Here is a 25,060-nt window from a genome sequence, read left to right as displayed (position 1 = left end):
GTGTCTCCTTAATCTTCTCTGTTAATCTAGCACCTCCCTCTGCCTGGCTTTTCCTGGTCATCAATCTGTAAGGTTTCACACTCTGCCCCTCACTCCTCCAGTGAGACTTTTGCCTTTACTAACTCAGCTTCTTCCTCCTCACCATGCTGTACAGGGAGTGGACCTTTGCCAGATTTACCCACTCAGCAATGAGGCACCGGGAGATGGGGTAAAGGGCTGGCAGGGTGCAGAGGTGGGAAGAAAGTTGTGCATCCTAGATCCTGGGGCTCTCAAAAAGCCAAGGCTCCTCCGCAAGCCAGTAGCTCAAAGACTGGAGGGCCTTAGGTAGGTGTGGAAGAGATTTTAAGAACTGATGCTGTGAGTTATGCATTGCGTCCTTTTTAGTGTTCAGGGACTAGAAAAGATTATGCTCAGTTTTCAGTTAGTTTAGGACCCTGGATCCCTGTATGTGACCTCTCCCCTTCCCACAGGGGTTTCTAATCTTCACGGACAGCCAGCTGTTAGTCTGAGCATAGATACTCCTTTCTCTTCAAGGGAGAAAGATTAATGTCCACCAGGAGAGAAAGCTTTCTTTGGTCTCTTCTCTGAAGTCTGAGGCTGCCTTAGGAGGATTTTAGCAGATCACAGAGGTTTATCACACACCGATTGTAACAGTTTTGATGGTGACATAGTTATAGAGACTATGAATACTGTGAAATACAGGCAGTTATTCCAGGGTAATAGGCTTATACTAGAACCGTGTCAGGCAAACGAAGATGAGTAGTCATCTTGGTTATGTGCCCCTGAGGGTGACTCTGCAAATTACTTTGTACATATGTGTGGATGAAAGTTATGGATGAACACCAGGAAAACTGTCTGTGGCCTGCTGCATATCTGTATCAGACTGGGGCATATGAAACTGCCTTGCAAGAGCTGTGACTTCATGTGGTTCAGCCTATATAAGTAGAGGTCCATAATGATTTCAAAATTTTGATCTTTCTGATATTTACCTCTTTAAGTGGTAAATCCTTCAAGGATAGGACACATTCAACTTTCATCCTGTTATTTGCTTTTTGTTACTCCTTTATTTACTCATCAAGCTTGATCACCTACAACATGCAGGTGCTGTGTTTGCTCTGAGAACAGACCAGTGGCACCCAAGAGAGCATGATATATTTGTGCCCTTTGCCCTTATTCTGGGCTTTGCTCTTATGGCACGTAGGTAGGTAGGTAGGTAGGTTTGTGCTTGTTATTTCATGGGGAAAAAACTCTAAAATGCAAAGTAAGGCACACAAGTGTCTTGTTGCTATTCTTGAGGCATCTTTGCACATACCTCACACACACACCCCACATGTACCTCAAGGATCCTCGTACCCTGTGCTTTTGCCCACCATAAGCCTGTAGTCTGGAAGAAGAGTGGCATGGAAGTGCATTCAATGTCAGGGGGCTCCGGCTCCTCTCTCCAGGGCACAACTGAGCTGCAAGGGAGGCAGTGGCCCCTTTGACCTGCATGGTGGCGGTGAGCAGAAAATTGCTATTATAGTAGCAGGAAGGTTGGAGCTACCGTACACTGATTTGAAAACTTGTAATAAGTGCTAGGCACTGTGCTAGCCTCTAGGATAAACTTGGGCTGGAGCCATCTCTACTTCGCAGAGGTGAGTGAGTGTCTACAGGGAGTGACAAGCTCTGAAATAATAACCAGTCTTCGATATATAGCCATCAAGTGTGACAAATTAATGGAGCAGCAGCACCAGATTTCTTTTGGGGAAGAAAGACCTTAGGGAAACCTTGTATAGGGGGTCAGCATGAACTTAGGTAATGAACCCAAAGAATGAGTTCAAGTCAGGCAAGGGAAGCATAGTTGGGAAGGAGGCTCCCCAGTGCAGCAATGACTTCCCTGAGGAGGGGAAGAGTACCTGTCGAGGGCTGGGCCTAGGACACAGGGAAGAGCAGTTTTATTCTGAAAGAGGCAAAATGATTGGGTGGACCCTTTGCAGGTGGGATGGGAGAGTTGGTTGAAAACTGTAAGCAGTTTCATATGGCTGGAGCATGGGGTGTGAGGGAGGACCCTGCACTGAATTTTGAGTTCTTCCTACAGCAGCAGGGAGTTGTGAAGGGTGGGGACAGGGCTGACATCAGATGTGGATGGGATACAGATGCATGTCAAGAATGGAGGGATGGATGGAAGACACGGCTTCCAAGGCTGGAAGATCTTGGAGTTGTCCAATAGATGGATGAGGAAGGCTGGATCTAAGCTGTAGCAACAGGGGTGGAGAGGTGGAGACAGACACTTGGTAGTTACAGTCTGCAGGACTGGCTGCTGATAGAATAGGCTGCTCAGGTTCTTGCCTGTCAGGTGGGGGCAAAGGGAAGGGATGAGGTGGGGGGCTTGTTTGGGCAGGAGGGTGATGAGCTGCATTTGCCCCTGGTGCATGCTCAGCGCTGTGGGGCAGCCAGATTGAAAGAGTTATTTATTGGAAGATTTGGAAGTGCATAGACTAGTTATGAATGAGCGCTTGCATTTTACAACTGACGGGTTGCTTTATTTGGAGTTATTCCAGGCAGACTTATTTGTGTGTGTTTGTGAGATGTCCAACTTTGTCAGTTTTCAAAATATGTTATTTTTGGTGTATTTCGATGGTGAGTTTTCAGAAAGTTAAATATTACAGTCAGGCGCACTGCATTCTGTTTCCTGCCCAGTCAGTTTCCAGCAAAATAACAAGGCCAGCATCTGATGTTCTTCTCTACGACGCTGGCAGAAGAGCAGCAGGATTAGACTGAGTACTTGACGGATCATCCAGTGGTACGAGTTTCACCTGAACTGAGTGCGAAGCCGGGGACATGGCCTCAGCTGCCGCACTGTGGAATGTCCCAGAAGAGCCTCTCAGAGAATTCTTTTTATGTCTGGGCTTTGCTGGGATGCACGGGAGAGCCCGCCGGGAAGGTGTTGTCTGTAGTGGGGACAGATGAGGACCTGTCAAGGCCCCAGCAGGACAGGATCTTCCCAGTGCTTGTTTTCTGTTCTTCGTCAGTTCCTGGCGTGCTGGCTGATGAGGGCAGTTCTTCCCTCTCTGCTTCATTTTTCAAAGTCAAATCCTGGGACTTTGACCTTGGAAGTCCCTTTTCCAGCTCCAGAGTCAGCTATTCTTCAAGCTGGAAGGGATCTTGACAATGATCTTAACCCACAGGCCTGGCATGTGTGTAGAGGAGAGGTTGGGTGATGTGGCTGGGTCACCAGAGCATTAATGACTGAGCTTTGCTGGTGCTGGGCTCTTTGGAAAGCTCACAGCGGCGGCCTCCTTGTGCCTGTGAGAGCGAGTGGCTGGAAGTCAGTCTTCCTTTGCTTGGAAATGATCTGGCTCATTTAATAACAGAAAACACATATTTTTCTCTGAAGACTTATTTTTGTTTCTTTCCGAGTGAGTTTTTGTTCCAGGCGTGTGTTCCCGTCTGTTCTGAGATTGTTTCCTGGCTCAGCCTGACACCTCTCTAGTGGCCTTGCTGTCTTGTTGGAGATCAGTGCCACGATGCCAGAGAACTTCTGTGTGCTCTGAAGGACAGCGTGACCTCTAAACTCAGGAAAGAGCAGACTCTAGGAACTGTGGCTGCCGCCAGGGCCTGGGGTCTGGGCGTGTGTTCCTTTGAAGCAACCACGTCACCCAGGAACATGTGCGAAGGCCCCTCGATCTTCCCTGAAGACTCCTCCTCAGCCCCAGCGCTGAGCACCCTGACCATGGGGTGCCTGTGGGACCCCGCTGCGGGGCAGGGTGGGTGTGGTGGGCAGATGGCACTTAGAGCGGTGGCCGGCCCAGAGAGAGGGGAGGCTTGGAGGGAGTTAGGAGTGAGGAGAGGAAAGAGGCCGCTGGGTGCTCACCTTTTTCTGGCCTGGGTTGGTGGGCAAGGGCATGGGAGGCCTTTCCTGAGCGGCCGCCATGTCCGTGCAGTCCTGGCCTCCTCCATCTGTTCCTCCATGCAGAGCCAGCAGGCTGCCCAGGGGTGGGGCAGGGCGGCGTTGGGGTGAGTGTGGCCCAGCTCTTCCCGTAGCTCAGGCCCGGAGAGACCAACGTCAAAAGGAGTTTCCTTCTTCCTCCTGGAAACTGTCTCCTGAGGTAGAGGATGCCAGAGATCCTGCTTCTGGAAAAGGGAGGGTCTGGGGGTATAGTGGGGGGCATCAACTACCACCTCACAGCTGAACCCCACTCCGTGTGTAAGAGCTCAGCCGTGGAGAGCAGACCCGCCCTGTGCCGTGCTCTCTGTGGGCGCTCTCTTTCCGGCCCAGTGCAGGGATCTGCCGTCTGCCCAAGCCCTGCACGCTGAATGCAAGCCCCTGTCCCAGGGGATATTCCTCAGTGCTCTGGAATAAATGCTCGGAGGTTTCTTCTTGTTACAGCAAAGCTTAATTCTCTACCAGAGATGACTGAGGCTGAGGTTCTCTGTTCATTCCTTACCCCACAGTTCTGGGTCCTGGCAGGCTGGTCACCATGGGCGGCACCAGTGGGCTTTCTTTCCCCTGGCTTCTGTTTGGATTTGTCAGGCAGGAAGTGCTTTCATTAACCCATCCACACCCTGTAAACGGCCCCCTCTGTCGAAGCTCCCATTTCAGTGTGCCGTCTTGCCTCTCCTGGGATCCTGAGTTAGTACATCACCTAGTCCTGTATGTCCATTTTCACGGGTGAGGAACGTAAGTCACAGAGAGGTGTACTGGTTTTTCCGAGGCTGTCCTTTTCTTCCTCATTTTTCACAGCCATGGCTGAAAACCCGCAGGTTGTGTCTCAGAGTCCTGGGATGCTGGGTCAAGGGATAGGAACCCTCTTGTACTACAGTGGACAGCCGGAAATGCCTTCGTCCTCAGGGAGGGAGCCCCGCACCAGGGCATGGCCAGAGGAGGTGGGCTCGCTTGTGTCCATCTTCCTACCTTCCCATGTGAACAGTAAGAGTTTTCAGTCCTGAGTCTGACCACATGTGAGTGAATGTGTGTGCATGCATGTGTGTATGTGAGAGAGAGAGAGAGAGAGCATTTGCTTTCTTTTCTTAAATTTCCAAAGTTCTCTGCAGTCTTTGAACACTTCATATTTTAGAACAGTTTTATTTCTCCGTATTGTGAAGCTCTGGATTACATGGATGTGTCACACAATTGAAAGCATCTTTTGTTGTGATTAGTGGGGTAGTTGTGTTGTATTCACAGGGCCTATGTGTGTGTGTCTACTTGGTAGTTTTATTTGCACAACTATACTCCTTATTTTTCAGTCAGTGTTCAATGGCTGCCTGAGAGAAAATGTGACTCTTGAGTGCAGACTGAAATCTTCTGGTGACATCTGTTACTAAGATTTTCTTGCCAACAGCAACACTTGTGGAAAGATGTTGTCAGCTTAGGAGAAGGTCCCAAGATGATTGGGTGTTCTTACGAGATGCCACATCACTAATGCTCTTGGTGCCAGAGGACAGAATTGTGTGTGTATCAATTTAGACTGGGATTTCCAACTGCCTTAGTCACTTTGTCATTGCTGAGGCATGATACTGACACTCACAACTTAAAGGAAGGAGAGGTTTATTTTGGTTCACAGTTTGCAAAGGTTTCCGTCTGTGGTCAGCTGGCTCCAAGGTGGGGCGGCATGGCGGAGGGACCTGGGGGAGGAGAGCTGCTCACGGCATGGTAGACAGGAAGTAGAGAGAAGGAGGAGCTGTGGAGGGAGATGAACCCTATTGTGTCAATTTGAGAAATCTAGAGGCTTGGCCAAGTGACTCAGCACTTCTACTTCCTGGGGTGAAAAGGACATGCTCTTACCGCTCTGGGGTGTTGTTCACTGTGTCAATTTAAAAAGCTTAAAAGGTTAACTGAGTGACTCAGCTGGGGCCAGGGTCCTCACTTTGTGTTCATATTGAACATGTGCAAGAGGAGGGAATGGAGATGGGGTGAGTGCTACCTGCCCCCTGGGTGGGAGTAGCTTGCTTACAATGTAAGGGAAGAAAAGAGGCTTGTTCCCCTACACACAGCTTTTGCTCTTGCTGCTTTTGCTGTCTTGTGCCGCCTTAAAGTGTTGCCCTGTGCCCTGCCACCCTACCACAGAGCCAGCTGATTATAGACAAAAACCTTCACAAACTATAAGCTAAATAAACCTTTCCTTCCTTAATTCTGAGCATCAGATATTTTGTTTCAACAACAATGACAACAACAACAAAAATAACCATAATGACACTCCAGTGACTGTCTCTTCCTACCAGACCCTACCTCCTACCAGCCAGCTGACTCCCTCAGCTTTTAACCCTTGTGATCCGATCACCTTCACAACATTTGAGGCTTTGGGGATCACTTTAGATATAAACTATAACATCAACAAATTTATTTCACTTATATTTTAATACTCCCCTTTTTATGTATACAATAAAGATGTACATCTAAAAGAACTAGAGCTCTTTTAAATAACAGAAAAATTATACCACAATTGTGCTGTGATCTCCTTTCACATTAGTATAGAAAACAGCATTGATTCTGTAATCAGTGAATCCTGACCATCAATGTAACCTGATGTTGAAGTGGAAATCTTATGAAACTATTAATAGGAATACACAGATGGCTTGGGAAGCTAAGGGGTGAGGAATGGGCTTATTCATTTTGACACAACAAGGATCTGTTAAGTGTATTCTCTGGGTCTAGAGCCAAGCTAGGCATTGAAGACACAGCTGCACCAGACAGAGGGGACACTTGGGGAGGCCAGGATGTACTGAGTAACCTGGTGCATGTGGTGTTACAAAGGGAAATGCAAGCTTTGGGGGAAGTGTACAGGGGAGCCTGAGCCTGTCCAGAGCAGCAGCTGGCCTGACACTCAGCCCAGTGACACTCATGCGGAGAGCAGAAGGATGAGTAGGAATCTGTTGGGTGGAGGACACTGGGAGGAGTGGTGGTCCTGGCCAATGAGCAGAGCCTGTGGGAGCTGGGAGGCAGCAGAACAGGACCTGGAAGATGTGGACTGGAGCAGCCAGACACAGAGTATAGCTGAGGCCTGAGCATCAGGGTGGCAGGAGGAGGAGGCCAACGGTTCACACAGGGCCTTAGAAGTCTTTTGGCCTCATCCAGCCATCAAGAGGAAGTTGTGGAAGAGATTTCAGAAGATTGTCTTGCTCAAAATTTAGAGCTATCACTCAGGCTGATGGGCAGAAACTGAAGTGCTGGGGATGACATGCAGGTGGAGGTGGCCGTGAGATGGTCCCACTCAGCTGGTTAGAGAGGGAGAAGTGGGAGGGGCAGAGATACTGGAGGGTGCACAGGAGCTCCAGGTGGGGGAGAGCTTCAGCACTGATTGCGGTCTGCAGGCGTTCTAACTTCCTCACTATCTAAGTCCATTCCTTTCTTTGGTTTTACAGAGTGGCTTCTGAACTGTGCCTGCTGTTTGCTGTGAGACAAGATCCATCACCAGGTAAATTCAGAACACTTTTCTCTCCAGTCTCCCTGATACCTGACCCCAACATTTTATTTAAACCTCACCTAGCCCCATGAGTTAGGTGCTGTGTTATTATTCCCCTCTTACACACAAGAAATTCAAGGTATTGCAAGTTAGGCAACTTGATCAACATTCACAAAGATGTGCATCTCAGCCTAAATTATAATAACAAAATAAATATCTAACAGTAGGCAAGTTATATGTAATTAATTATAATGTGTTCATTTGGTGGAGGTATTTTACTTTTTTATTTTTAAAATTTTTAAAATTTTTTATCTTTTTGAGACAGGGTCTCGCTATGCAGTTCAGGCTGGCCTTGAGCTCACTTGGTAGCCCAGGCTGGTCTTGAACTCACAGCGATCCTCCTGCCTCAGCCTCCCGAGTGCTGGGATTACAGGTGTGCGCCACCACACCCGGCTGCTGGTATTTTACTTTATACTAGGTTAATAAGTTTCTCTTCTATTTCTAGTTTGCTAAAAGTTCTTATCAAGAATAGATGTTGAACTTTATTGAATGCCTTATAATATCTGCTGGGATGATGCAATGATTTCTTTTTATCTTTTCATCTTCTGTGGTTTTTTACCTTCATTGATTTTCTAATGTTAAACTACCTTGCATTACTGACATAAAAGTAACTTGGTCAGGGTACATTATATTTTCTATACTTGTTATATATAGTACTCCAAGTTTTAGATATAAATGAGATTGGAGAAAAATGTTCTTTCTGGTATTTCCCTTGTCAGGAGTGCTTTTCAAAATATGAGAATTACTTGGTACTTGACTGTGTGGTAGAATTTGGCAATAGGACACTTTGGGCCTGATGTAAAAGAATTTTCACCCACTGATTTAGTCTCTGATTTATTTAGGTTTTCTATTTCTTCTTGAGTCATTTTTGTTAAATTATGCTTTTGGTTTTATTGCATGTACACATTTCTGTTGCAAAAGGGGAATTTCTGGGTTTTCTGCCATATAATCAGCTGTAGAGGATATCAATTAGCTTTCCAAAGCAGTTGTATTGATTAAAAAATTTACCATTCAACTGGGAGTGTATGAAGTTTCTGATTTTTCCATATCCTCTCCAATACAAGGTATTTTCTTTTTTATGTCACTGTTATGATTTGGGGTTTTTTTTTGCAAGGGGAAACAATACAGTACAGGACACATACTTTATAAGATTATTTATAATAGTCACCCAAAGAATCATACAAGAGACTACAGGAAATCTGTCCACACACTAGAGACCAGAGAGTCCAGCTGAGGGCCTGGATCTCAGGATAATGTCCTGCATGAGTCCAGCTGAAGACCTAGAGCTCATAACAATTCCTCCCATGAGTCCAGCTGGAAGCCTGGAACCCATAACAATATCTCATGCACACCTGTTTCATGGATCTGCACTGGGAAGGCCCAAAGATTAGTGGTGGAATCTAGGAAGTCTGCCAGCGGGATGAAGGATTTGTGCTGGCAGGCTGAGGGATCTGCACTGGAGTCAGGGAATGATGCGCAAAGTAAGAACCAGAGCTCCCTCAAAAGGTGCCAGAGCCATCCTCAGCAACAGTGAGGTCCTGAGCTCCTCTGATGATCAGGACAGCCGAGTTCCCATCAGGAAAGCCAGTGTGACAAGCTGCTCCAGGACACGGGCAGTGCACCATCTTTTCCTCCAGAGCCAGGAAGCAAGGCTCAAAGTGAGGACCAGAGCTCCCCCAAAGAGAACTGAAGCCAGTCTCAGTGCCAACAAGGTCCTGAGCTCCTTGGAAGATGAAAACAGCCAAGTTCATCATAAAGCCAGCATGATGAGCTCCTCCAAAAGACCCAACAGCCTCTTATAGCTTCCACCAGCTCCCAATAGCCTCTCTCAACTCCCAACCATCTCACTTCTTCTCCTCCAGGTCTGCCTCTTATGCTGCTGGCAACAATCCTCAGGTGGGCCTCCCACACCCAGCACCACGCTTGCTCAGTTCAGCTGGGGGTTATAAGTTGACCACCAGTTGTCAATCTACTACAGTCACTCTTTGTAGGTATGCAGTGGATAATGTTGTAGCTTTGATTCACTTCCCTATAGACTAACATGAGAGGGAACTTTTTTTCGTATGTCAGTTGACCATTTGGATATCTTGTTTTGTGAAAAGCCCTTTCAAGTGTTTTTAAAAATGTGAAAAAAATTGGATTGTCCTATCACATTATCTTTCTTATGTAATTGTAGAAATCTTAAAAGAAATATATTCTGCATTTAAGGTCATGGTAGGGTATATGTATTACAAATATCTTCTGTTTCCTTTGATTTGCCTTTTTACTGTTAAGGAACTAAAATTCCTTTAATGTAGGATAAATGATCAGTTTTTCCACTTTGTAGTTAGCACCACTATTTCCTGTTTGAAGAAATCTTGGCCATTATCCCGAGATTATGAAGACGTTTTGTGTTCTGAAAGCTACATTATTTTATCTTTACATTTTGCTCTTTAACCCATCTGGAATCATCTTAATTAGACATGATGTAGTCAAGATTAACTTTGTTTTCCATGTGACTATCCAATTTACCACACAACCACTGTTTTGTCAAAGCACTGTTTATATATTCATTTATTTTAGTTAGGTTTCTTGAGGTATAAGTAACAGTAAAATCCACTTTCCTAAAATACCTGTTTTGGAAAGTTTTAACAAAGATATGCAATGGTGTAAGCCCTGCCATGAGGAAGGTGTAAATGTATACAGTCCTGGAAGTGTGTTCTACCTCCAAGCTCTGATCACCATGGTCTTTCTCTCTGTTTTTGCCTTTGCCAGATATATAAATGGAATCGTGGACTATGTAGCCTTTTGTTTCAAATTCTTTCACTTGGCATAATTTTCATTTGTTTCTTGCAAATGCCAGTAGTTCGTTCCTTTTCATTGTTGAGTGGAATTCCATGGGGTCATGACTCCAGTTTACCTCTTCACTCACTGGCCGACATCTGGGTAACTTACAGGATTTGACACTTGAGCAACCTTCCTGTGGACACATGTTTTAATTGCTCTTGAACATAGTTATTTTTCCTGATAGGTCTAAGTCACTGAGCTCTTGCACCATATTGGAATGGTAACAAGTACAAGTTTAACATGGAAAACAAAATCCCCAAATTGTTTCCATAGTTGCTATGCCATTTCACATTCCAATCAGCAATAAATGAAAGCTTATCTCTCCTTCCAGCCTTCCCAGCATTTGGTATTATTCGTCTTCGTCATTTTAGCAATCAGAATTGGTGTATAGTGTTATCTCGTCGTAGTTTTAATTTTCATTTGTCTCACATTGAACATCTTTTCACATGCTTCGTGACCATCTGTGGATCTTCTTGGTGAAGTGTCTGTTCAGCCCATTCACCAGTGTTTTAAATTAAATTATTTGTCTTGATGTTATGGTGCTATTACAGTATATACTGTGGCTACAAACCCTTTATCAAGTATGTGTTTTGCAAATACTTTTTCTCAACCTCTATCTTGTTTTTTCATATTGTAAGAAGTGTCATTAGTTATAGGATTTATGTTCGGATAAATTTTGTGTCTTGTGTGAAGAAATGGTCAGAGCTCACTTTTAGGTGGACGCGTAGATTTTCTAGCAGGGCATGCTGAGAAGTTGTCTTCCATCCTTTACTTTGCATCTCTCTTTTCCTCTTTGCAATATTACATCACTTGCTATTGTTCTATAGCTCTCAGGTTCCTTTTTAAAAAATTACTCTTTCTCTTGAAGTTTTGTTTGGACACTTTCTGTTTTTTCTTTTTCAGTACTAGGTATTGAACCCAGAGCTTTCTCACTGAGCTGTACCACCAGACCTTTCTTTACTCTTTATTTTGAGACAAGATCTTGCTGAGTCACTAAATTGACTGGGCCAAGCTCAGCCTTGTGATCCTCCTGCCTCAGCCTCCCAAGAGTGCTGGCATTACAAATGTGTACCGCCACATCCATCTCTATTGATTTTTTTTTTTTTTCTGGTACTGGGAATCGAACTCAGACCTCCCACTTGACAGACAGGCGCTGTGCTGCTGAGCTAAATCCCCAGCCCTCATCTCTATTGATTATCTTTAAATTTACTGCTTCCTTTCTTACATACCTCTTGATCAGCCTATCAAAGAAATTCTTCACGTGTGACATTGCATTTTTATTTCTAGATTTTCCATTTGATACCTTCCTGTAGTTTCCCTCTCTCTGCTGAGACTGTCTTTGCTAGCATTGTATCCTGCTTTACTGCAACAGCCTTTAACATATTGGTAGCTATTTTAAAGTTTCTTGATTGTTCCAAGCTCTGGACCATCTCTGCTTCTGTGGATTGCCTTGTCCTGAAAATGAATTGTTGTCTGCTTTTTTGAGGCTCTCAGAGTTTTCGTTGCATGGTGGACAGTGCTTGTGGAAGAGCGGTAGGTAGTACAGGAAGTAATGGGCATTCCTTGCTTCCGTGGATGGGGCCAATCCTGTTAGTAGTTAACAGCGTTTGTAGTTAGTGGTGAGTTTGGGTGGGTTGGGCTCACAATGTCCGGCTCCTGAGGTGACCCGGGTGCTAAAGCTCTTGGTGTGACCCGGAGTTGTCTGATGCCTGGCCAGGCTGGGTGTGTCCAAAGCTCGCCCTCAGCTTTTGGCAGACCACGCCTGCTCTGCAGTGAGAGCCTCCCTCCATGTCCGTGCCTATCTCCCCGCTCCAGCTGCCGCATCAGTATAAAGCTGTGGGGGTGCTGAGTTCTCAGTTCTCCTGGCCCACCCTCAGTGTTGGGTGGCCTTGGGAGGGACTTTCTGAGTTCTTGTTCTTTAAAGAGCCAGGCTTTGCCTTGCATCTGTGGGGTCTGTGAGTGGGAGAGTTTCGTGCTTCTGCCTCAGTGGTAGTATCTGCGCAGGATCCTGGACCTGAGGGTTTCTTGTTCTTCCCACGGGCAGGTGGCAGGCATTTGATTTTGTCCCTTCCCAAGCACATGGGAACCTTTGCTTGGACGGTGGAGCTGGGGAGGTTTGCAGGTTGAAAGCTATGGGCTAGTAAGAAATAAAGTTCTGGAAGTGGTTGGAATCTCTTGCCTGTGTCCCATCAAAGGGCGTATTTCTCCAGCCTCGGGACTCTGCCCCTCAACTTTCTCATGAGTTCCCACTCAGGCACATGGGAAATCTTGAGGGGCAGCTTGTGCTCCTCTTGCTCTTGAGGAACGCAGAGATTCTCTGCTGTCTTGCTAGCCCACACTTGCCCTGGAAGAACTCATTCAAATCTTACTTGCTTTCGTATTCTTGCTTTCATGATGGCCACCTGTTAGGGTTTACATCCAGAATGTCTCCAGAGGCCTCACATATTCAGAGGCAGGGCTCTTGGAAAGGCCCCGGATCATGGGGGCTCATAGCTGACTGGCTGGTAGGAGGTGGGGCCTGGTTGGAAGAAGTGTGCCACTTGGGGCATGGCCTGGAAGGGTGCGTCTCCCTTCCTGACTCCTCCCTTCTCCCTCTGCTTTCTGACGTCATGATGTGAGAAGTTTTCCTCTGCAAGGCCCTTCTGCCGTGCTATTTTTGTCTTGGAGCCAAGTGACCAGGGACTAAACCCTCTAAAAACTATAAACCAAAATAAACCTCTCCTCCTTTAAGTTGTGGGTGTTGGGTATTGTTTCTCAGCGACAAGAAGGTGACTGAGACACTGCTTCTTTGTACCATGCTCTGCCAAAGGTGACAAGTCCTGTGTCCTCTTTCTCCTTGGAGAGGCAGGTCACTCATAAATCAGTTCACAGGGTTACCTTGTGATGTCAGCTCTCTGATGTGCTCAGTGTACCTCAGGATTTGGCTGGTAAGCAGGTTTTTCTTGTTAAGGGTGATATTCTCAGTGGTTTTCTGTCTCCTAAGTGGATGCAGTGCTCTGGGCAGCATTATAAGGGTTACTGGTATTAAAGGAAAAAATTAGATTGCAAATAAAAATACTGGTGATAAATGAGAGAAAACCGAATCAAAAGAAAATGATAGAATAACAATAAAGAACTTAATAGGAAACCTGGGAGGATTTAAATATTCTTTTCTTGGTTAGGCTGTATTTGACATCCTTTCTCTTGAGGAAATGCGTGTCTGTGAGGGGAGGAACACACTAGCTTATTCTGAGGGCTGTGGTAAGGGAAAACAACTTGCCTCTCCCTGCCTGAACTGCCTGTGTGAGTGGGAGATGGAAAGACAGACATGAGAAGGATAAGAATGAAACCGCAGAATGGGCAGTGTGGAGAACTCTGGCTCCTCGGAAGATGGGAGTAAGATCACAGGTGCTAGAGCAGGATGACGAATGCCCAAAGAGCCCTGAGTGCACTGCACTGATTCCATACACGTCTTAGTGATGCCCTAGCCATTTGGGGAAGGGGCTCCTCAACGTCAGCTGGGATCTGCTTGACCTTCCACAGCACAGTTACTCCATCCATGGTTTTGGGACAGCGACATCTACATTTCTTGATAGGCTGTGAATAGCACAGCATTACAGATCCCACCTCAGCCCTGATGCAGCAGAATTTGCATTTTAACAAGATGAGCGAGAGTACTTTGGTGCACTTGAGTGTTTGAGAAGCAGGGTTTTATATAATCATTATTTCTGTTTTTTTTGTAGTTGATTGTACTTTTAATAATGACATTAAAATCCTTCGTATCAAAATATTGTGAAGATTATTCTAAGGATCCCCCGGGGAATAAAGCCCAAAATTAAGGCATTTAAATGCATTTTACAGTCAAATTATTCAACTTAATTGAGCAATTATTGGTGATATGCATATTTAAAGCTTCTTATTTTTCAATTATCTCTGAGTTTTGTGTTCCTAAAACTCAAAAACCCCACTCTTTGTTGTAAGCAGTGATTTTTGTGGTGCTTCCTCTTACAAAAGGACTTCTTATACTGGTTATTATACCCTGAATGGCTGTGGTCCCCCCGAATTCATATTTTGATTTTTTTTTTTTTTTTGGTACTGGGAATTGAACGCAGGACCTTGCTCTTGCCAGGCAGGTGCTTATGCTACTGAGCTATATCCCTGGCCCCTGAGCTATATCCACACCCCCATACCTTGAAAGTCAGCTCCAAAGTGGTTGTGTTAAGAGATGAGGGTCTTTGGGAGGTGATCAGGTCATGGGGTAAGAGCCCTCCTGGTTGGAACTGATGCCCATATAAGAGGAGCCTGGAAGAAGGTGTTGGTTTCTTCCATTGTGAGGAAGGGCTGTTCGGGAACAGGAAGCAGGCTTTCCCCAGAATGGCATATAAACGTTTACTGCTTCAGAGTTACCCCTCTGTGCTGTTTGGTTACAGCAGCCCGAATCGGCTAAGACACCCTGAAGCCTTCTCCTAGGAGCAGCGCTGCCTTTTTCTCCATCTTGGTATCTGCTTGAGATCCAAGTTCCTGTGTGAGGTCTCTATGGATGTTTAAAACAGGCCCATGGGTCCTAGAAGCAAAGGGCTTGTTCCTCTGTTGAGGTTCTTTCTTTCTTTTTTTTTTTTGAGACAAGGTCTCTCTATGCAGTTTAGGTTGGCTTTGAGCTCACTTTGTAGCCCAGGTTGGTCCTGAACTCACAACGATCCTCCTGCCTCAGCCTCCTGAGTGCTGGGGTTACCGGCGTGTGCCACCACCCCTGGCTCTGTTGAGGTTCTTGCTGAGAGCCCTCAACTCTGCACTCCTGCTGATGCTGAGTGTCTTGTGCTGTGGTGTGAGACTCCGCTACTGAAGTTATTGTTTTTAACAATCAGTTAAGACTAATTTTAGGGGGCTGGGGATTTAGCTCAGTGGCAAAGTGCCTGCTTGGCAAGCGCAAGGTTGTGAGTTCGGTTCCCGGTACCGGAGAAAAACCAAAACAAACAAACAAACAAACAAACAAAAAACTAATTTTACACTTGCCCTGATTCCTTATTTTCCAAGCTTTTCTTTTCCCTTTAGTATCATAAAAGATGCTAGCCACAAAGCCAGGTGATAGCATTATTTTCATTTTGTCTTTCTGTTTGTGTTTGGACTCAGGGATTATTTAAAAATTTTTATTAAAAAATTTTTATTAGTACATGCTTGTGGTACATGATGATTACATTCATTAGAGGGAGTAGGTACCAGTGCATAACACATCTTTTTTCCCTTTTTATTTTATGAAAAAATCCCAAATTTTCATAACCAAATAATGAGGGGATAACAATCATTGTGATACTATGTATTGTTATCTTCAAAGTAGTCACTCGGTACAAGACAAAAATCAAACGATTCTTACGAAGAAGCTTCCTTTTTTTTTTTTTTTTTGAGACAGGATCTCACTATGCAGTTCAGGCTGGCCTTGAGCTCACTTTGTAGCCCAGAACTCACAGCGATCCTCCTGCGTGCTGGGATTACAGGTGTGCGCCACCACGCCCGGCAACAAAGAAGATTCTTACAAAGAAGAAACAGTAACATAAAACTTTCTTTTCAATGTACTAAGATAAACTATTAGTATAAATGAAACAAGTTATATATATATAAATATCTATATCTATATCTATACACTGAATTTTTTTAAAACAAAGAAATATGTAATTTGGAGAAGTACTTAAGCTTCTACCTACTTCCTATTTATCTCCTTTCTATTTTGCTCCTTATTTGTATGTTTCTCATGTAAGAGAAACCGTGTGATATTTGAGCTTGTATGTGTGACTTATTTCACTTAACATTATGTTCCCAAGTTTATCTTTCTTTATGGCAGAGTAGTACCCCGTGGTGTGCAAATACCAATTTTCCTCATCCATTCCTCTGTTGATGGACATATATGCTGTTCCCAGGATTTAGCTATTATAAATTGTGCTGGTATAAACATGGGTGTGCATATATCCTTGTAAGATGGCAATTTTAATGCTTTCAGGAAGATATGTAGGAGGGAGATAGCTGGGTCAAATGGAATTTCTACTTTTAGGTTTTTAAGGACTCTTTACAGTGATTTCCATGGTGGTTGTACAAGTTTACATTTCCACCAACAATGTAGGAGAGTTCCTTTTTCTTCATATCTTTGCCAGCATTTGTTATTGTTATTTTTTTTTCCAGTACCAGGAATCAAACTTGCAACCTTGTGCTTGCCAGGCATGCGCTTATGCCACTGAGCTATATCCCCAGCCCCAGCATTTGTTATTATTAAAGTTTTGATGTCAACCATTCTTTCTTGGGTAAGATGGTATTTCTGTGCAGTTTTAATTTGCATTTTTCTGATGGCCAGCAATGGTGAGCATTTTTTCATGTATTTATTGGCCATTTGTACTTCTGAGAAATGTCTAGTTGTGTCAGTTACCCATTTTTTATTGGGTCTTTTACTTTGGGAGGGTTAATATTCTTGAGCTTTTATATATTCTTGATGGTAGTCTGCTGTTTGTGGAATAGCTGGCATATTTTTTCCCATTCTGTAGATTATCTGTTCACTCTGTTGGTTGTTTCCTTTACTGTGCAGAAGCTTTTTGATTTGATGTAATTCCATGTTTTTATTCTTGGCATTATTTCTTGCACCACTGGGGTTCTGTTCAGAAAGTCCTTGCCTGTACCTATGTCTTCAAGGGTCATACCTACTTTCTTTTCCAGCAGATGAAGTGTTTTTGTTTTAACATTTTGACCTTTGATCCATTTTGATTTTTGTTTAGCACATGGTGAAATATGGGTATAGACTCAGTCTTCTGTGTGTGGATATCCAGTTTTCCCAGCACCATCTTTTAAAGAGGTTATCTTTCCTCCAGTGTGTGTTTCTGGCTCCTTTGTCAAAGATCAAATAGCTGTATGTGCCTGAGGGTGTTTCTGCTTCTTTCATTTTGTTCCATTGATCCATGTGCCTGTTTTTCTGCCAGTATCATGTGTCACACCTGTTTTTTTTTGAATCACTCTTCTTTATAGTAAATAACTTCAAATCTGAGGTACATAACACATCTTAATTCTTCTTATTTTCTTTCCTTCTTTCACCTCCTCCCTCTCACTTCCTTCTGTCTCAGGACCCCATTCCAATTTATCAAAGATCAAACTCCCTATTTCCTGTTGTCCATCTCTGACCTCTTAGCACAAGACACATAGTCAAAGCATTTTGGCAATATCATTAAATTGTTTTAACATATCTTTAATTTGAGACTGTTGCATATATGTTCGAAGCAAATAGCCAGAGATGGGCACTATGTCATGCTTCCCAGCTGAGTTGATCCAGGTAAAGCATTGTCCTGGTTACTCTAGTCAACGAATGCCAAGTTTAATCTCAGTGTTTACTTTTAGCTGCAAGGGAAGCTGGTTAACTGTCTTTAGGTTGAGCAAATTCTGCTGCAGAAGCAGTCTGGCCTGAACTTGCCACCCATAGAGAACTAAATGCAGATGTCAGACCATCTGGGAGTCAAGTATTAGCTTTCTGAACATGGCTGCTGCCTTGGACAATGTGCTTCAGTGAAGAAGAGGTTTGCCTTCAGTCAGGCTTCTTACTTGTATTGCTGAAATCTCCTTTCATGGAAAGGAACTATGCATGTTATTGAGAAAAGAAATACAGAGAAGGAAAGGTTCCCAGACCTCTGTGTACTTACTCATCCTAATCTCAACAATGCAAGAAGTTGCTCCCTTGAGGGGCGAAGGGGTATAGTGAAAGGATCACCTTCCAACAGGTGCAAGAGGACAGACATTTTTGTGTTATGTGCCTGGGCGAGAGTGTTTGAAAGGGGACAATGATATTCCTTCTAATAATCATTGTATGTGTATGTGTGTGAGGGTATCTCTGTGTCTATCATCTATCCATCCATCCATCCATCCATCCATCCATCCATCCATCCGTCTGTCCATTGATCAGCCTCCTAAATTTGATTGTTATGCATTATTACCTATACTGATAATTGTGTTATATCCTTGGCTTTATACATTTTCTTGCTTCTGTTATTAATGACCTTGCTGTATTGATGGGAGTGTGTGATGGGAGCTGAGACAGGGAGGATTCGTGTGTGGTGACACTGTGATGCTGACATCGTGGAGATGCGCAGCAGCTGCTTGCAGACTGTGAAGAATAGGTGAAAGTGCTCCAGGGAAAGGTGGTGGGCGGATTCCGGAGGTCCGTGCAGTCTGTGCTTGGCCAGGAGACTGGCAGCTGCTTGGGAATTTCGGGGTAGGATTCTTCATTGCTGTGTACTGCTTCAAGAGAAACAAAGAAGTGAACAAACACAGCAAAAGCAAACAAGTGCCCTTCTATGAGGACGGGCAGTAGCAACCCGCCCCCCCCCCCAGGTCCCCTCACGGAATGCAAGCGCCTTGCTGCGCATTGTGGGGTCTGTCCCTCTGTGCGTCCCTGTCGTCCTTGACGCCTGCTCTCACACCAACTTGGAAAATGCACAGCAGTTCGCCCAGCTCCCTATGCAGACTCAGCCCAGGAACCGGAGTTGACAGCTAATTGTCGCTGCTGATTGCTTTGCTGACAGTGCTTTGTGGCTATTTCAGTTTTTCTTGAGAGTTCCTTAATTAGAGAAAATGACATTGCATGCTGTCCAATCAGCCTCTTGTCAGATATTATTACATGTGTAGGAGAATCAGGCGATGTTTGGAGTTGTTTCTGCCAAGCTGGTATGAGGTCCACAGCCGCGGCACAATCTGCTTGGGGCCTTTTCAAGGAGGTTTGTCCCAGCTTAAGGGAAGAGCCACAGCCCCTCGAGACCACCAGGGGCTCCTGGTCAGGCCACAGTGCCCCACAGAGATGCCCACCTCACACTAGCCACTGTTGTGATAAAATGTTAATTTTCTGAAACGAGAGACTGAAGGATGCTTTGATGTATTTGTGGTCAAAATGAGTGATTCTTTCCTTTTTCCATGGGAGAAATAGAGATCCAAGCCAAGGATGGCTCATCTGTTGCAGCATTAGAAGGGCTTTCACAGTGCTTTAGCCAATGAGACTTAGGTTACTTACAGTTGTGAGCTTGAAGAATTTCACAACCCTGAAATCCAGAGTTTCAAACTCAGGGCAACTTCTGAGGCTACTCCTCGGAATGCTGGATTTGGGAACAACGTATACATACTTCCTTTGTTTACCTGCACGGAAACCAGGTGTGGAAGTTTTAAAAATCAGATTGTCAAGTAAACACTGACCCTCCTGATCCCTTACTTCTGGCATGAATTCATTACATCAAAGATGTGCTGAGCTCTCTGGGTGCCCTCAGGTTGCCGAGGCAGTGGGGGCGCGTAACCCCTCCAGACACTAACAGTAGCTGAGGGTTAATGTTCTCCACAGCACCACTGCGGTCTCTCTCCTGGAGTCCCCAGAGTTGGAGCTGAAAATAAAGAAAGCAGAATGGAACCGGGGTTGGGAAACTAAGAGGACAAGAATATTGAGGATTCCACAGTGAGTGCATGCAGAAAGGAAGAGCGGGATGTGTGTGCGTGTGTGTGTGTGTGTGGCTGTGTGTGTAAGGAAGTGAACGCTGGATACAAAGATGGAGAAAGTGGCGAACAGACACGGTGGGTAAGTGGAAGCCAAAGGAGGGCTCCATGAAGTCCCCACATGGAGGACAAGGAGGGGGCAGAGAGAGGGGCCAGTGGGGATTGTGTTTCCTGTGGGTCTGTCTTTGCCATCCCAGCCAAAGGATAACGAGGGCCAGGCATGACACTTCTTTCTACGTCTTTCAGGTCCTGGGTGAGTGTGATATTCAAAGTGTGCGTCTACATATTTCCTGAGGAAATTCACCTTTTTCGAGGGAATTGTGGAGGTCTTTTGGTTTCAGAGATTAAATGCCTTCCACATGTAAGGAAAGAGTGCAGGTGCCAGCTGGTTTGCATACATGGTGCCCTGTGGAGTGGTTCCTGAGATAACCCCTTGGGGGTACACATACCCGAGCACAACAGCCAGGAGGAGGTGTTCCCAGCGCCTGATGCTGACTTTACTCATTACATTCAAGAGGAAGGAATTACTGTCCCTAGGGGGACAAGCCTGGTGACTCTGAAGGGCTCAAATGCAGCAGGGACTCGCCTTGGCAGTCAGGTCCCAGGCGTGGCCCATTCGCTCTCAGGTGCTTGGGAGATTGGCCTTCCAGGACCAACCAAGCGCCTGCAAAGCTCCGCCTCACCCTCTGCTGTCCCCTCCTTAACCTGCAACTTTTCCTGTGCTTATATTTAACCAGCACCATCCTCATGAAGGACTCCCACTGTGGAAGTCACAGCAAAAACTACAGAAAAATGAAGAATTGAATGAAAAAGCTCGAACGTGCTGATGTCCTCATCTCTGTATTCCCGTGTCTCACCCCGAGCCGGCTGACCCTGGGCAGCACAGCCGCCGGGAGTCTGCTGAGATAGGGCCTCCCATCCATCACCCGGCTGCTGGGAACACGGGAACTGGAACACTGCCTGCCCCTTGAGGTGGGCACGCGGCCTGTCCTGCTGTGGCCACGGCAGCTTCTCTCTGTGGATGTGCTCAGGTAGCGTTTTAAGACTCTTTAAACCATGCCCCAGATGAGGACCTGACCAGAGCCATGCGGTTACCATGGCATCCAGAGACCGCTTTCGAAGCTCATGGACCTCTCCAGACCGGAGGAAGGATGGTAGGGCACCCAGGGGAGAGCGCTTCCTACCTTCCACGCTGGGAGCAGAGACAGCATTTGTCTGAAGGAGGAAGTCTGATTTTCAGTGCTTCTCTCAAGCATCATCTTTTCTCAGATATTTGCTGGAAACTGCTCTACAGTTTATGTACTTTTATTCCCCCCTTCCTTCCTCCATTTTTTCTTCCTTTCCCTTCCCTCCCTCCCTCTCTCTCTCCCTCTGTCCCTTCCTTCCTTCCTTCCTTCCTTCCTTCCTTCCTTCCTTCCCTTTCTCCCTTTCTCTCTTTCTTTCCTTCCTCCCTTCTCTCTTCTTTTTGAGACAGGATCTCATTATGCAGTTCAAACTGGCCTTGAACTCATTCTGTAGCCCAGCTGGCCTTAAACTTGCCCCAATCCTCCTGCTTCAGCCTCCCGTGCACTGGGATTACAGGTGTGCACCACACGCCTTGCACATATGCCCTTCTCTTTCATCCCTGCTCGGGAAGCTTCTTTCTGGACAGAACAGAAATGTGAGCGACCCTAGCTAAAAAATCCCTTCCAGTGCCAAGAGGTCTGTGAGCCTCGCCCTGGAGAATGAAAACAGCAGCCTGCTTTTCCCCTTCTGGAACAGTCCTCTGTTTCTGTCTTCAAGATGAATTTTACTGTGTACACCTGAGAGGTACAGTGTACTATTGTGGGATAGACACAGATAGGAAAATGGTTGCTATAGTGAAGCAGATTGATGCATTTATCATCTCACATAGTTACATGTTTTTGACAAGAGCATCAGAAATCTCCTTATTTAGCAAAACTGCCTGGTACAGTGCAGTTTTATTAAGCTCAGTGCTGATTTTGTGCATCAGATCTCTAAACAGGTCCGTGCAGCATTCGGCTGCCCTGGACCCCTGAACACCTCTCCCCGAGGGGCCTCCCTGAGTCCTCGCTTTGCCTCTGTCACTGCGCATCTGAGCATCTGTAGGCACACAGCTTCTCCAGGCATCAGGGAGACCACGCCGTGTTTTTCTCTCCGGTGATGTAGTCCTTTAATGTTACTCTAATTCTCGATAATTGCCAAGTCCCAAGCAGCAGAGCTTAGATCATGGGAAGGACTGCTTTTTATTTATTTGTTTTTTGTCTTTTTGAGACAATTTCTCACTATGCAGTTCAGGCTGGCCTTGAGCTCACTTTGTAGCCCAGGCTGGTCTTGAACTCGCAACAATCCTCCTGCCTCAGCCTCCCAAGTGCTGGGATTACAGGCTTGCGCCACCATGCCCGGCTTAGGACTGCTTTTTATAAATTCTTATTATCTGACATTTCTGCTTCATGGAAGAGGGCCCAGACCACCAGCTTCTTGTCTTAGAGCTAGGACTCAAATCAGTAACTTCAGTTGCTTGACATTTTGTGTGACACTTGGCAGTGCGTGTTTGTAGGACATAATGATGGCATTCGTCGTGAGAAGCAGGCGTGTGCATGTCACATGTCCTAACCCTTTCTGCTTCCCTTTCTGCCCCTCCTGCACCCTTCATGGTTATTTGAGCTACAAGCAGTAATAAACCCCCTCAAGGCAGAGACATACTTTTAAAATTTCCAATCTTATTTTTTCATTGAGGGAATTGAGGGTATAAAGGACAAGCATAAGTTTACCTCCACTTTAGAGAGGTTTTTCTTTTTTTCTGGCTGGCACTGTGAATGAAATGGACATAAAATAGATGCTCCGGAGAAAAGTACTCGGGCTTATTTAATATGTGTTTTACATGATGCCGGAACCTTCCTAAGAACTGGAAGACCCGAAGAAGCAGCTAGAGTCACTCCCTCGTACAGGACTGGACAGAGACCAGGAAGTCATGGAATGGGGCTGGGGCCAGGTGGACAGGTGGGTACTATGTGACCAGTGACACAGGGCCAGTGCCTCAAGGGGGGTCTGTGCGGGATCCCCTCGGCAGCTTCTAGCTGTAGTGGACAGAAGGACACTTCCTGCAGGTCCAGGGAGGTTGCTTTTCACAGGGAATTTCATCAGCTCTGAAGGGACAGAGTGAACTTGCAACTGCTGGTTTTCTTCTATTGTTGTTTTAAAGTTCTTTTCACTCACAATAGCCCATGTTGCAGAGCAGCGTGCTTGGGGATGTGCACTTGATACTTAGGGGATCAGAAGTGCCTCTGTTAAGCTGTTCTTGCCAGGACGCAGACCTGGACCGGGAACCTGCTCTTCCTGTCCCCAGTTCCAATGGGAGTGGCCTTGCCCTGCTGTGCAGTGTGTGACAGTGGCAGGGCAGAAGCAATAGCTTGTTTGGCGGTTGTCTGTCTACTTATCTGTCTTTTGGATTTGACTTGATGCTCCTTGAAGGCTGAGGTTGTTTTACTGTCAGATCCTCAGTGTCTAGAACATTGCTTGGCACATAGTAGGTGCTCAGCTAATAATTTCTTAAAGAAATGAGTAATCATGCCAACACTTTCGCTCTTCTCTTCCATGTGCCAGTGGCATGGAACATGTTGGCTCTAAGAGTCAGATCTAAAACAAATAGGCAGTGGCTGGGGATTTAGCTCAGCAGCACAGCTCCTGCCTGGCAAGCTCAAGGTCGTGAGTTCAATTCCCGGTACTGGAAAAAAACAAAACAACAACAACAACAAAAAAATAAAACAAATAGACAAAATATCGGCAGAGAGGGGCTGTGGGTCTATGGAGACACTGGTGCTGGACACTGTGGGCTGTAGGAACTGAGCACAGTGCCCATCCTGGGGAGGTTCAGGGTCGTCCAGTGGATGGGGAGAGTCATCCTCACACAGCCCAGGCGGGAGGCTCAGGTTGTGTGCGTGCGGCGGGGACCGGAAGGACTCACTGACCAAACTGTTGCACTAAGAAGAAGAGGGGGAATGCCGCTGTCATTTTTTTGTCAGTTTCCCTCATTTCTTGGGCTTTTTCAGGTATTTTTTAAAATGTTACAATCTAAATCCAGCGACTGGTCGAGGCATGAATCACTCTAATGAACTGGAATAGGGAGTGAACTCATGGCGCTCTTTCAATCAGTGCTTTCCTTTAAATAGTCAAGTAATTACCCTGTGGTGAGTGTCAGTACATGACCGCTTCCACGCCTACCTCTGCCAGAGCTAGGAGTTCCCGAGTCCCCTCGGCTCGGTCCTCAAACCACCTGCTTAAGTAGCAACTGCTCACGTGCTGACAGAATCAAGCATCTGGGAAACAGCTCTTTTTCCTTAATAAAGATTCTGTTTTGGAATAATTTTCTATATGTAGAAAAGTTGCAAAGATGGTATTCAGAATTCCTGTAGTTCCTTCATCTAGCTTCCTCTAGTATGAACTCTTCTTCTTTTTTTTTTTTTTTTGTTTTTTTGAGACATGGTCTTGCTATGTAGTTCAGACTGACTTTGAACTCACTTTGTCGCCTAGACTGGTCTCAGACTTGTGGTGCTCCTCCTGCCTCAGCCTCCCAAGTGCAGAGATTATGGACGTGCACTACCACGCCTGGCACTGAACTTCTTACATACCTGTGTATTTGTCAAAGTTAGTTAAAGAAGGTTCAATAATAGTAACTAAGCTACAGACTGCTCAGAGGTCTCCAGTTTTTTCACTACTGTCCCTTTTTCTGTTCAGGCCAGGATGTCGCATTCACTTTATTGGCTGTATTTCCTCAGTCTCCTTGGACCCGTGGGATTTTCCCAGACTGTCCTGGGCTCTGCTTCCCTTCCCCAGCTTGTCCCAGTCACAGGCCCAGCAGGACTCAGAAGGTCCCCTAGAGGACCCTGGAGAGATCTAACGAGTTTAACAAAGCCTTGCTCCCAGATGCACAGTGAAGGCTGGAGAACAAGCCGAGGCTGTTCAGGCAGCCAGGAACCGTCTGCAGTGACAGCTCCGCTCTCTCTGGGAGGAGCAAGAGGGCAGCAGGGGCCACCAGGCTGGAGGTGGTGGTGATACAGGAAAATAGCAACTCCCAACCTGAACGATATCTGCGACAAGCTCGTGTTCTCTAAAATCGAAGAATGAACTGTAGGAACAACGGAGGTCAGGAGCAGAATATATTTATTGAGGGAGAGAAAGCTTCTGTCCAAGAGAGGGACAGAAGGGGGCCCAAGTGGGTTGCCAAGGACCTTGCCCTTCCCAGGGACTTTATAGAGCAAAACCAGGAGGTGAGGTGGGCCCAAGATAGGGGGAAAATGGGAAATTACAGGTGG

General features: G+C 45.8%; 1 protein-coding gene across 5 annotated transcripts in view; it reads left to right on the top strand.

Annotated features, from left to right (window-relative positions):
* Positions 1-25,060, top strand: part of Ncald (neurocalcin delta) — a 350,086-nt gene that overhangs the window by 92,637 nt on the left and 232,389 nt on the right. For all 5 annotated transcript variants that reach the window (XM_013512739.1, XM_013512737.1, XM_013512738.1 and 2 more), the window contains one exon: positions 7,342-7,394. The gene's annotated coding sequence lies outside the window, so the exon portion shown is untranslated. The remainder of the gene's footprint in view (positions 1-7,341; positions 7,395-25,060) is intronic.

Source organism: Chinchilla lanigera, unplaced genomic scaffold (assembly GCF_000276665.1).
Source record: "Chinchilla lanigera isolate Chin_1 unplaced genomic scaffold, ChiLan1.0 scaffold00016, whole genome shotgun sequence".
Classification (NCBI taxonomy): domain Eukaryota; kingdom Metazoa; phylum Chordata; class Mammalia; order Rodentia; family Chinchillidae; genus Chinchilla; species Chinchilla lanigera.
Note: the sequence above shows the minus strand (reverse complement) of the source record. Positions and strands in the feature narration are given on the sequence as shown.